Source organism: Rhinopithecus bieti, unplaced genomic scaffold (assembly GCF_001698545.2).
Source record: "Rhinopithecus bieti isolate Rb0 unplaced genomic scaffold, ASM169854v2 scaffold_22039, whole genome shotgun sequence".
Taxonomy (NCBI): Eukaryota; Metazoa; Chordata; class Mammalia; order Primates; family Cercopithecidae; genus Rhinopithecus; species Rhinopithecus bieti.
In genome coordinates, this window is record NW_016810828.1 from 1354494 (window position 1) to 1365601 (window position 11108).

At 40.2% G+C, this 11108-nt stretch overlaps 1 protein-coding gene and 1 pseudogene across 2 annotated transcripts in view; both read right to left on the minus strand.

The window, feature by feature from the left end:
• Positions 1–11108, minus strand: part of FBXL2 (F-box and leucine rich repeat protein 2) — a 96063-nt gene that overhangs the window by 79169 nt on the left and 5786 nt on the right.
• Positions 9–788, minus strand: LOC108542771 (obg-like ATPase 1 pseudogene; annotated as a pseudogene). The gene has a single exon (XR_001889361.1). The product of XR_001889361.1 is annotated as an obg-like ATPase 1 pseudogene (transcript).

The following is an 11108-nucleotide window of genomic DNA, read 5'->3' on the forward strand; positions in this document are numbered from 1 at the left end:
ATTTTAATGTAGTCTTTTTCACGAAGATTAACCAAGCAGACCACTGGTTTTGAAGTCAAAAGTAAGTGTTTATTCAACACTTCAATCTCTTTGTTATTCCAATCATGACAGAAGCAAACCGGCTTCTTTTGATCTATAAACCAGGATTTTACTTTGCACATTATATCGTACTTAGGTTTTAGTTTTTTATCTCCTCCTCTCACAGCCACCTTTTCTAGTTTATCTATAATGGGCCCAATCATTTCATCTTCAAGCTGAAGCTCTTCATGTATTATTTCTGTATCTCGAATAGGATCTACACTTCCTTCAACATGCGTGATATCACCATCTTCAAAAGCACGTGTTAGATGAAAGATGCCATCCCAGGCACAAATATGAGATAAAAAAGCGTTCTCCAGGCCCTGCCCATTGTGAGCTCCTTTCACAAGGCCGGCAATAACCACTACATTTAGAAAGGCAGAAATTTTGCTCACTGGTTTGTGGTATTGGCAAAGAAAGTCAAACCTTTCATCTGGCACAGGTACTCTGCTCTCATTAGGATCAATAGTGCAGAATGGGCAGTTTTCTGCTGAAGACTGACTACTGGTTAATACACTGAAGAAAGTAGATTTCCCAACATTTGGCAATCCAACAATACCAATTTTCAGTGAGGTTCCGAATCTTCCAATGATTGGGGGTGGTTTAATTCCGTCACCTCCCTTTTTAGGGGGCATCGTGCTCGGCCTGGGCAATGACACAGGGTCCCAGCAGCAGTGAGAGAAAGGTCCTGCCGGCAGCCGGAGGTGGGGAAGAAGCTATTGGAACTTGTTTTGTGGTCTTACATATGTCTAACCTGAAGAATGTTCCAGGTACACTTGAGAAGAATGTTGACTCTGGTGTGGTTGGGTTAGGTGTTCTACATAAATCTGTCAGGTTTCATTGACTTATAGTGTTGTTCAAGACTTCTGTTTCCTTATTCTGCTGTCTAAATGTTCTTTTATTGAAAGTATGGTATTGAAGTCTCCAACTGATGTTGGGGTTGGTGGTGAATGACATGAAAACCTTCACATATCTCAACAGTCAGAACAATGGGCTTATTTTCTGTTATTACAAAGACTAGTGAATTAAAGTTGTGAGATTTCACCTCAACATAGGAAAAAAAACTTTCTAGCAATTAGAATAGCCCATACTAGAATGTCTTACTGTTGAAGCAGTGACCTCCCATCTTCAATGCTCCTGCAGAGTCCACAGAACCAGGATTGTCAGAGAAAGGAATCCCTTCCTCAATGGGAAATGAGACTAGGAAACCTCTAAGGATTCAAATCTAATTTCCCAAAAGGTCTTATAATCCAAGATCTTCCACTTACACCTTTGTAAACCTTGGGCACATCATTTAACTTTTCTATGCCATAGTTTCCTCTTCCTCAAAATGGGGATATGAATGGAACCTGCCACTTTTCTATGCCATAGTTTCCTCTTCAGCAAAATCGGGATAGTAACTGAAGCTGCCACAAGGGCTATTGTGAATGAAATGAGTTTATAAACGTGAAGTGCCTAGCATAGTCTTGGCATATAGTAAGTGCTTAACAAATGGTAGCTATGATGACAGCCGTGAAGTCTCCAATTGCTATTATAAAACCATTTCTCAGCTAGGTGCAGTGGCTCACACCTGTAATCCCAGCACTTTGGAGGGCCAAGGTGGGAGGACTGCTTGAGGCCAGGAGTTCAAAACCAGCCTGGCCAACATAGACAGACCTCCGTCTCTAAAAACAGAAAAAAGAAGAAAAACTTCTCCCTTTATTTTTGTCAGTTTGCTGCATATATTTGTGGCTCTGTTGTTTGGTGTATATGTGCTTATAATCGTTATGGTTCCTGTAGGAATTAACCTTTTATCAACATATAATCACCTTTGTCTCATGTAACAATTTTTATTGTAACTTAGTCTATTTTGTCTGATATTAGTATAGCCAACCCAGCTCACCTTTAACCTGTCTTTTGATCTAACAAGGATCTCCTGTAGACAACATAAAATTGGATCATGCGGGAAGTTTTTTGGTTGTTTTTGTTTTTATCCATTCAGCCAGTGTCTACATTTTAGTTAGTAAATTTAACCCTTTTGTACTTATTGTAATTACTGATAAGAAGGGACTTACGTCTGCCATTTTGCTATTTTTTAAATTCTGTAGGTATGTGTACTGCTTCATAAATGCCAAGTATCAAGTTGGTTGATAGTGGTGTTCAAATCTTTTATATCTTTACTGACTTTTTTTCTCCACAAGTTCTGTCAATTAGTGATAGAGGTGTTAAATTCAGCTATGATTGTGGTTTTGCCTCTTTTTCTCTTTGGTTTCATCAATTTTTGTTTCACATATTTTGAAGCTTTGTTGTGAGGTACATACAAGTTTTTTTTGTTTTGTTTTGTTTGTTTGTTTGTTTTTTTGAGACAGAGGCTTGCTCTGTCACCCAGGCTGGAGTGCAGTGGCATGATCTTGGCTCACTGCAACCTCTGCCTCCCAGGCTCAATGATCCTCCCACCTCAGCCTCCCAAGAAGCTGGGATTACAGGTGTGCATCACCATGTCCAGTTAATTTTTGTATTTTTAGTAGAGATGGGGTTTCACCATGTATGCCAGGCTGGTCTTGATCTCCTGAGCTCAAGTGATCCACCTCCCTCAGCCTTCTAAAGTGCTGAGATTACAAGCATCAGCCACTGTACTCGGCCTGTTATGTATTTTTAATAAATTGATTCATTATGATACATGATCCTTTTTTCTAGAAATGATCCTTGTTTTAAAGTCTACTTTGTTAATATAGCAACATCAACTTTCTTATGCTTTTTGCATGGTACATCTTTTTCACCCTTTTTCAATCTGTGTTTTATATTTACAGTGATTCATAAAGACAGCACATAGTTGGACCATGCTATTTTATCCAGCCTGACAATTGCTACCTTTTAATTGGAGATGATGGTCTTTACATTTAATACAATTATTGATATGATTTTTAAGTCTGCCATCTTTATATTTATTTTCCATTTGCCTCTCTTCTTTGTTCCTCTGTTCTGCTTTCCTGACTTTTTCATAATGTGATATTTATTGCTTCCTTCACTGATCTTATAGCTATACCTCTCTGTATTTTTTTCAATGTTTGCTTTAGTGATTGCAGAGTGCAACTTTAACTTATCAAAGTCTAACTTCATTTGACTTCCCCGGCTCGTTGTGCACTTACTGTTGGATAGCTTACTTCTACTACTACTATATACCAAATAATATGTTGTTATTTCTGCCTTAAATAGTCCATATTTTTAAAATAAATGTATGTATTAAATAAAGATATTTTAAAAGGTCCCTTATATTAATAATAAAAAGTATTAATATTTACCCTTCCTGGTGTAATGCATTCCTTCAGATCTGAACTTCCTTTATTATAACTTCCCTTCAATTTAAAGAACTTCTTTTAACACTGCTTGTAATATAGGTCTGATGTAGACAAATTGTTTTTGCTTCCTTCAAAAATATCTATATTTCTCCTCCACTTTTGAATATTTAATTCCAGGTTAGCAGATTTGCTTCAAAAATAAAATACAGCACTTTAAAAAAGTTAGTTCAGTCCAGGCACAGTAGATCACACCTGTAATTCCAATACTTTGGGAGGTGAGGCAGGAGGATCACTTAGCTCAGGAGTTTAAAACCAGCCTGGGTAACACAGTAAGACACTGTCTCTACAGAAAATTTAAAAAGTAGTTGGGCATGGTGGCATGCACCTGTAGTCCCAGCTATTCAGGAGGCTAAGGTGGGAGAATTTCTTGAGCCCAGGACATTAAGGCTATAGGGAGCTATGTTCACACCACTGCACTCCAGTCTGAGAAACAGAGTGAGACCCTGTCTCAAAAAAATATATTTCATTTTCCTCTGACCTGCATTGTTTCTGACAAGGTGTCAATTATTCATATTACTGTTCACCTTTACGTAATTTTTTCTTTTCTACCTCCTTTTAAATTTCCTTTATAAAAATTTTTGATTTTCAGAAAGTCGACTCTGATATACCTCAATTTAGACTTCTGTCCCTGCTCTTCCTCCTCTCCTTCTTGAACTTTAGTTGCATGTATGCTAGACAATTTTGTATTGTCCCACAGATCTTGAATGCTGATTTTTATTGATCTGTCCCTAAGTTTACTGGTGCTTTCTTCTGCTGTGTGCAGTCTGCTATTAAGCCTATCAAATGAATTCTTCATTTCTAATATATTTTTCATTTCTAGCATTTCCACTTGGAGAAATAGTTTACATCTTTCTGCTGAAATTTTCTCTGTTTATCCATGTTGTTCAACGTCTGGGCCATCACTGAGACTGTTTCTGTTGCCTCTTTCTTCCCATGACCATGGATCACATTTTCTTGTTTCTTTCTATATCTCATAATTTATTTCATGCCCGATACTGTGTATAAAAGAATATTAATTTATCTCCATAAAGGGAAGTTCCTTCTTCAATTAAGTTGCTGGGAAACTGGGAGTGACAGCTCAATCCTTTTAATCTATAGTTGAGCTGGGTCTGAGATTGTAGTGTTAGTTCATGATTGGCTTATAATAATTTCAGGGTGAAATCAGAACTTTACCTTCAGGAGAAGCTAAAATCTGAGCACTGTCGAAGCTTCATACATCTCTGAGCTTCATAACCTATGCTAGCTTTCCGAACTGTGAGGTATCTTCCCTCCTCTCTGCCCTCCCCTCACATTCCAGCTTTCAGCTAGGGTGTTGTCCTTGGTCTCCAGCAGCACCTTCTGTTTTCTGTGCCTTGAGATCTCTTTTTGCTCTGTTACCCTGACTATGCCTTCTCAAAGGCTGACTTGTCCTCAGTAAAAGCCTAGATAGTCATAAAGAGATTTCTTAGCTGTCTTGCCATGCCCCCAGGCTGTTGCAGGCTCAGCCTTAGACTTCACAAAGCCCCTGGTGCACTACAGGGATTTCTATTAACTCTCCTGCCCTGCCTCCAGCCTTCAGCAAAATCCACCCACCTCAGCAGGATCCTTCTTAGCTCTCTTTCCCTTGCCCCTGCATCCAAACTCCTATTCCAATGTACTAATTGAAGGCCCACGGGGGAAAAGTTGGCAGGTAGGTGTAGTCCTGCATTGTAGCTGGAACTCCTCAGGATTCCAGATTGTCACTCCAGCCTACATGCAGTCAGTAACAGCTGACTTCTCTTTATATGGCAAATTCTTCCTCTTGCTGTTCCACCATAGATAAAAAGTATCTATGTATCTCTCTCTCTCTCTCTCTTTTTTTCTCTTGAGAGGAAGGGCTCACTACTTTCCAGATTTTTGTTTCTTTAGATTTTTTTGTGTCAACTCTGGATAGGTTTTTTTAAAATTATGATTTTGTACCTTCTCTGACTTTTCTCACTACCAGAGTGGGAGCAATAATGTCAACTGTTGCAACTTTCAACATTGTAACAAGAAATGGAAGTCTTTATTATCCTTTTTGATAGAAGAAAAACAGACTTGGAGAAAATAAATGACTTGACCAAGGTTCAGAGCTAACAAACAGAAAAGCTACAATTTGAACATGACTACAACTCCAGGGCTCTTTATGCTGCACAACAAGTAGTATAGGCTGTTTGACTCTGGGAAAGTCATTGAACCTCTCAGTAATTAGTATTTCTAGCTGGTAAAAGGAAACAATTGTACTAGATAAACTCAAAGTCTCTTCCAACTCTAACACTCCAAGAGTCACTGAAGTCGAATTTCTGCTTTCTTCATCCCTACCCCAAATTTGCTCCTTCCATGGTCTTCATCTCAGCAAATGGCGGGTCTTCCTTCCTCTTGCTCAGGCTCAAATCATCAAAATTATTTATATTCCATAACCAATCCATCAGCTAATCCTACGGATGACTGCAACAATAATGCCATAGTCACCCTGCTTTGTCCCTTCTCCCCTAATTTTACTCCAGAATGACTCTCTTATAAAATATGTCATATATGCCACTTCTCTACTTAAACCCCACCAATCCCTTCCCCTTCCATCAAAGGAAAAGTGAAAATCCTTTACACAGGTTAAAAGTCCTATGTGATTTGACTCCCTTAACTACTTTGATCTTACTTCCTACCACGCTCCCCTCTCTTACTACACTCCAGCCCCACTGGTTTTCTTTCTGTTCATCCAACACAATAGGCATGTTCTTGCCTCAGCACCTTTGACTAGTGACACAGTCTTTCTTCAGGCATTCCCATGGCATATCCTCTGCTCAAATGTCACCTTATCAGAGAGGCCTTCCCTTCTATTCTACGTTAAAAGCAACACCTCCCTTCTCNCCCTTATATTAATAATAAAAGTATTAATATTTACCCTTCCTGGTGTAATGCATTCCTTCAGATCTGAACTTCCTTTATTATAACTTCCCTTCAATTTAAAGAACTTCTTTTAACACTGCTTGTAATATAGGTCTGATGTAGACAAATTGTTTTGCTTCCTTCAAAATATCTATATTTCTCCTCCACTTTTGAATATTTAATTCCAGGTTAGCAGATTTGCTTCAAAATAAAATACAGCACTTTAAAAAAGTTAGTTCAGTCCAGGCACAGTAGATCACACCTGTAATTCCAATACTTTGGGAGGTGAGGCAGGAGGATCACTTAGCTCAGGAGTTTAAAACCAGCCTGGGTAACACAGTAAGACACTGTCTCTACAGAAAATTTAAAAGTAGTTGGGCATGGTGGCATGCACCTGTAGTCCCAGCTATTCAGGAGGCTAAGGTGGGAGAATTTCTTGAGCCCAGGACATTAAGGCTATAGGGAGCTATGTTCACACCACTGCACTCCAGTCTGAGAAACAGAGTGAGACCCTGTCTCAAAAAAATATATTTCATTTTCCTCTGACCTGCATTGTTTCTGACAAGGTGTCAATTATTCATATTACTGTTCACCTTTACGTAATTTTTTCTTTTCTACCTCCTTTTAAATTTCCTTTATAAAATTTTGATTTTCAGAAAGTCGACTCTGATATACCTCAATTTAGACTTCTGTCCCTGCTCTTCCTCCTCTCCTTCTTGAACTTTAGTTGCATGTATGCTAGACAATTTTGTATTGTCCCACAGATCTTGAATGCTGATTTTATTGATCTGTCCCTAAGTTTACTGGTGCTTTCTTCTGCTGTGTGCAGTCTGCTATTAAGCCTATCAAATGAATTCTTCATTTCTAATATATTTTCATTTCTAGCATTTCCACTTGGAGAAATAGTTTACATCTTTCTGCTGAAATTTTCTCTGTTTATCCATGTTGTTCAACGTCTGGGCCATCACTGAGACTGTTTCTGTTGCCTCTTTCTTCCCATGACCATGGATCACATTTTCTTGTTTCTTTCTATATCTCATAATTTATTTCATGCCCGATACTGTGTATAAAAGAATATTAATTTATCTCCATAAAGGGAAGTTCCTTCTTCAATTAAGTTGCTGGGAAACTGGGAGTGACAGCTCAATCCTTTTAATCTATAGTTGAGCTGGGTCTGAGATTGTAGTGTTAGTTCATGATTGGCTTATAATAATTTCAGGGTGAAATCAGAACTTTACCTTCAGGAGAAGCTAAAATCTGAGCACTGTCGAAGCTTCATACATCTCTGAGCTTCATAACCTATGCTAGCTTTCCGAACTGTGAGGTATCTTCCCTCCTCTCTGCCCTCCCCTCACATTCCAGCTTTCAGCTAGGGTGTTGTCCTTGGTCTCCAGCAGCACCTTCTGTTTTCTGTGCCTTGAGATCTCTTTTGCTCTGTTACCCTGACTATGCCTTCTCAAAGGCTGACTTGTCCTCAGTAAAAGCCTAGATAGTCATAAAGAGATTTCTTAGCTGTCTTGCCATGCCCCAGGCTGTTGCAGGCTCAGCCTTAGACTTCACAAAGCCCCTGGTGCACTACAGGGATTTCTATTAACTCTCCTGCCCTGCCTCCAGCCTTCAGCAAAATCCACCCACCTCAGCAGGATCCTTCTTAGCTCTCTTTCCCTTGCCCCTGCATCCAAACTCCTATTCCAATGTACTAATTGAAGGCCCACGGGGAAAAGTTGGCAGGTAGGTGTAGTCCTGCATTGTAGCTGGAACTCCTCAGGATTCCAGATTGTCACTCCAGCCTACATGCAGTCAGTAACAGCTGACTTCTCTTTATATGGCAAATTCTTCCTCTTGCTGTTCCACCATAGATAAAAGTATCTATGTATCTCTCTCTCTCTCTCTCTTTTTTTCTCTTGAGAGGAAGGGCTCACTACTTTCCAGATTTTGTTTCTTTAGATTTTTTTGTGTCAACTCTGGATAGGTTTTTTTAAAATTATGATTTTGTACCTTCTCTGACTTTTCTCACTACCAGAGTGGGAGCAATAATGTCAACTGTTGCAACTTTCAACATTGTAACAAGAAATGGAAGTCTTTATTATCCTTTTGATAGAAGAAAACAGACTTGGAGAAAATAAATGACTTGACCAAGGTTCAGAGCTAACAAACAGAAAAGCTACAATTTGAACATGACTACAACTCCAGGGCTCTTTATGCTGCACAACAAGTAGTATAGGCTGTTTGACTCTGGGAAAGTCATTGAACCTCTCAGTAATTAGTATTTCTAGCTGGTAAAAGGAAACAATTGTACTAGATAAACTCAAAGTCTCTTCCAACTCTAACACTCCAAGAGTCACTGAAGTCGAATTTCTGCTTTCTTCATCCCTACCCCAAATTTGCTCCTTCCATGGTCTTCATCTCAGCAAATGGCGGGTCTTCCTTCCTCTTGCTCAGGCTCAAATCATCAAAATTATTTATATTCCATAACCAATCCATCAGCTAATCCTACGGATGACTGCAACAATAATGCCATAGTCACCCTGCTTTGTCCCTTCTCCCCTAATTTTACTCCAGAATGACTCTCTTATAAAATATGTCATATATGCCACTTCTCTACTTAAACCCCACCAATCCCTTCCCCTTCCATCAAAGGAAAAGTGAAAATCCTTTACACAGGTTAAAAGTCCTATGTGATTTGACTCCCTTAACTACTTTGATCTTACTTCCTACCACGCTCCCCTCTCTTACTACACTCCAGCCCCACTGGTTTTCTTTCTGTTCATCCAACACAATAGGCATGTTCTTGCCTCAGCACCTTTGACTAGTGACACAGTCTTTCTTCAGGCATTCCCATGGCATATCCTCTGCTCAAATGTCACCTTATCAGAGAGGCCTTCCCTTCTATTCTACGTTAAAAGCAACACCTCCCTTCTCTCATTCACTTTCCAACCCTGCCCTAGAATTCTTTCTGTCCTACCCAGCTTTATTTTTCTCCGAAGTACTTTTCACCACCTTATCTGTTTCTTATCTGTCTCACTGCCACTAGAATATAAGTTCCATGAGAGGAGAGCCATCCTCTGTTCGTGCACTGCTGGATATCCACTGACTAGAACAGTCACTAGCACACAGTAGCACACAATAAATATGTATTGGACAGAAACCCAAAGAACAAAAAAATCAACGGAAAGACACAGTTGTGGAGGCAGCACTGAGAACTGGGAAATCTGGGTTTGAACTTTGATTCTGACTCCATTAAAAACTTCCAAATAAATGCCCTGTTCTGTTTCCTTAGACTTCCCTCCTCCATCCCTGTCTCTCTCATGGCCAACCTAGTGCTAGAAGAGGCAGTAGCTGATATAGACACTACACAGGGGAGCAGTGAGATTCAAAGTGAAGTAGGAAAAACAGCAGTAAAAGTGTAGCCAACCCACAGCTGTCCATATCTGAGCTTTGGTTGTCTGAACTGGGGTGGGGAGAAAGAGAAAAAAAAAAAACAACCTAAATCCTTCAGGATGTCATTAGACAACATGACAACAGTTTGCCATAAAATTTAAAAGAGCCTGCTGACTTAGCTAAGACATTAAGACTCTTAATCTTGGTGTAATTAGTACCTTGTGCCAGGCACTGGGCACAATCTTTACGTTGGCAAGAAGCCATAATGTAATGGTTAAGAGCCCAGGCTTTGGAAACAGACTGGTTGAGTTCAAATCCTGGCTCTGCCACTCACTAACTATATGACCTTGGGCAAACTGCCTACTCAGTTTAGCCCTATTAAATGGGAATAATGTCAAACTCAGGCTGGGTGCAGTGGCTTACACCTATAATCCCAGCACCTTAGTAGGATGAGGTGGGAGGATTGCTTGAACCCAAGAGTTCAAAGCTACAGTGAGCCGAGCCACTGCACTCCAGCCTGGGTGACAGAGCGAGGCCTTGTCCCCAAATAAAAAATAAATAAATAAAATAAAATAACAAATGTCAATTTCTTAGGGACATTGGAAGAATTGAGTAAGATAAATGTGATCAGCTCAGAACTGGATACAGAGAATGGGCTCTATAAAAGAAAGCTATTATTACAATTACTAAAAATTACTCCCTGCCCCACAATAGTGGAGACAAAAGGGAGATCAATATTGTCAAGGGAAGAAAAATTAATAAGGAAATCTCTACTTTTCTTGATCTATTAACATAGATCTCATCATATAAATTCTCTTACCTATGTCATATAATGACAAAAAGACCAAAACTGTCTGTAAACCTTGAGTTTAAAAAAAATCACTTTAGGGTGGGAGGTTCCAAGAGGGCGGAATAAGAACAGCTCCAGTCTACAGCTCCCAGCATGAGTGATGCAGAAGACAGGTGATTTCTGCATTTCCAACTGAGGTACTGGGTTCATCTCACTGGGGCTTGTCGGACAGTGGGTGCAGCCCACCGAGCAGGGTGGGGCATCACCTCACCCAAGAAGCACAAGGGGTTGGAGAATTCCCTTTTCTAGCCAAGAGAAGCCATGACAGACAGTACCTGGAAAATCGGGACACTCCCATGCTAATACTGAGCTTTTCCAACAGTCTTAGCAAATGGCACACCCAAATATTATATCCCACGCCTGGCTTGGAGGGTCCCATGCCCACGGAGCCTCGCTCACTGCCAGCACAGCAGTCTGAGATCGAACTGCAAGGCAGCAGTGAAGCTGGGGGAGGAGGGTCTGCCATTGCTGAGGCTTGAGTAGGTAAACAAAGCAGCCCGGAAGCTCAAACTGGGTGGAACCCACTGCAGATCAAGGAGGCCGGCCTGCCTCTGTAGACTCCACCTCTGGGGGCAGGG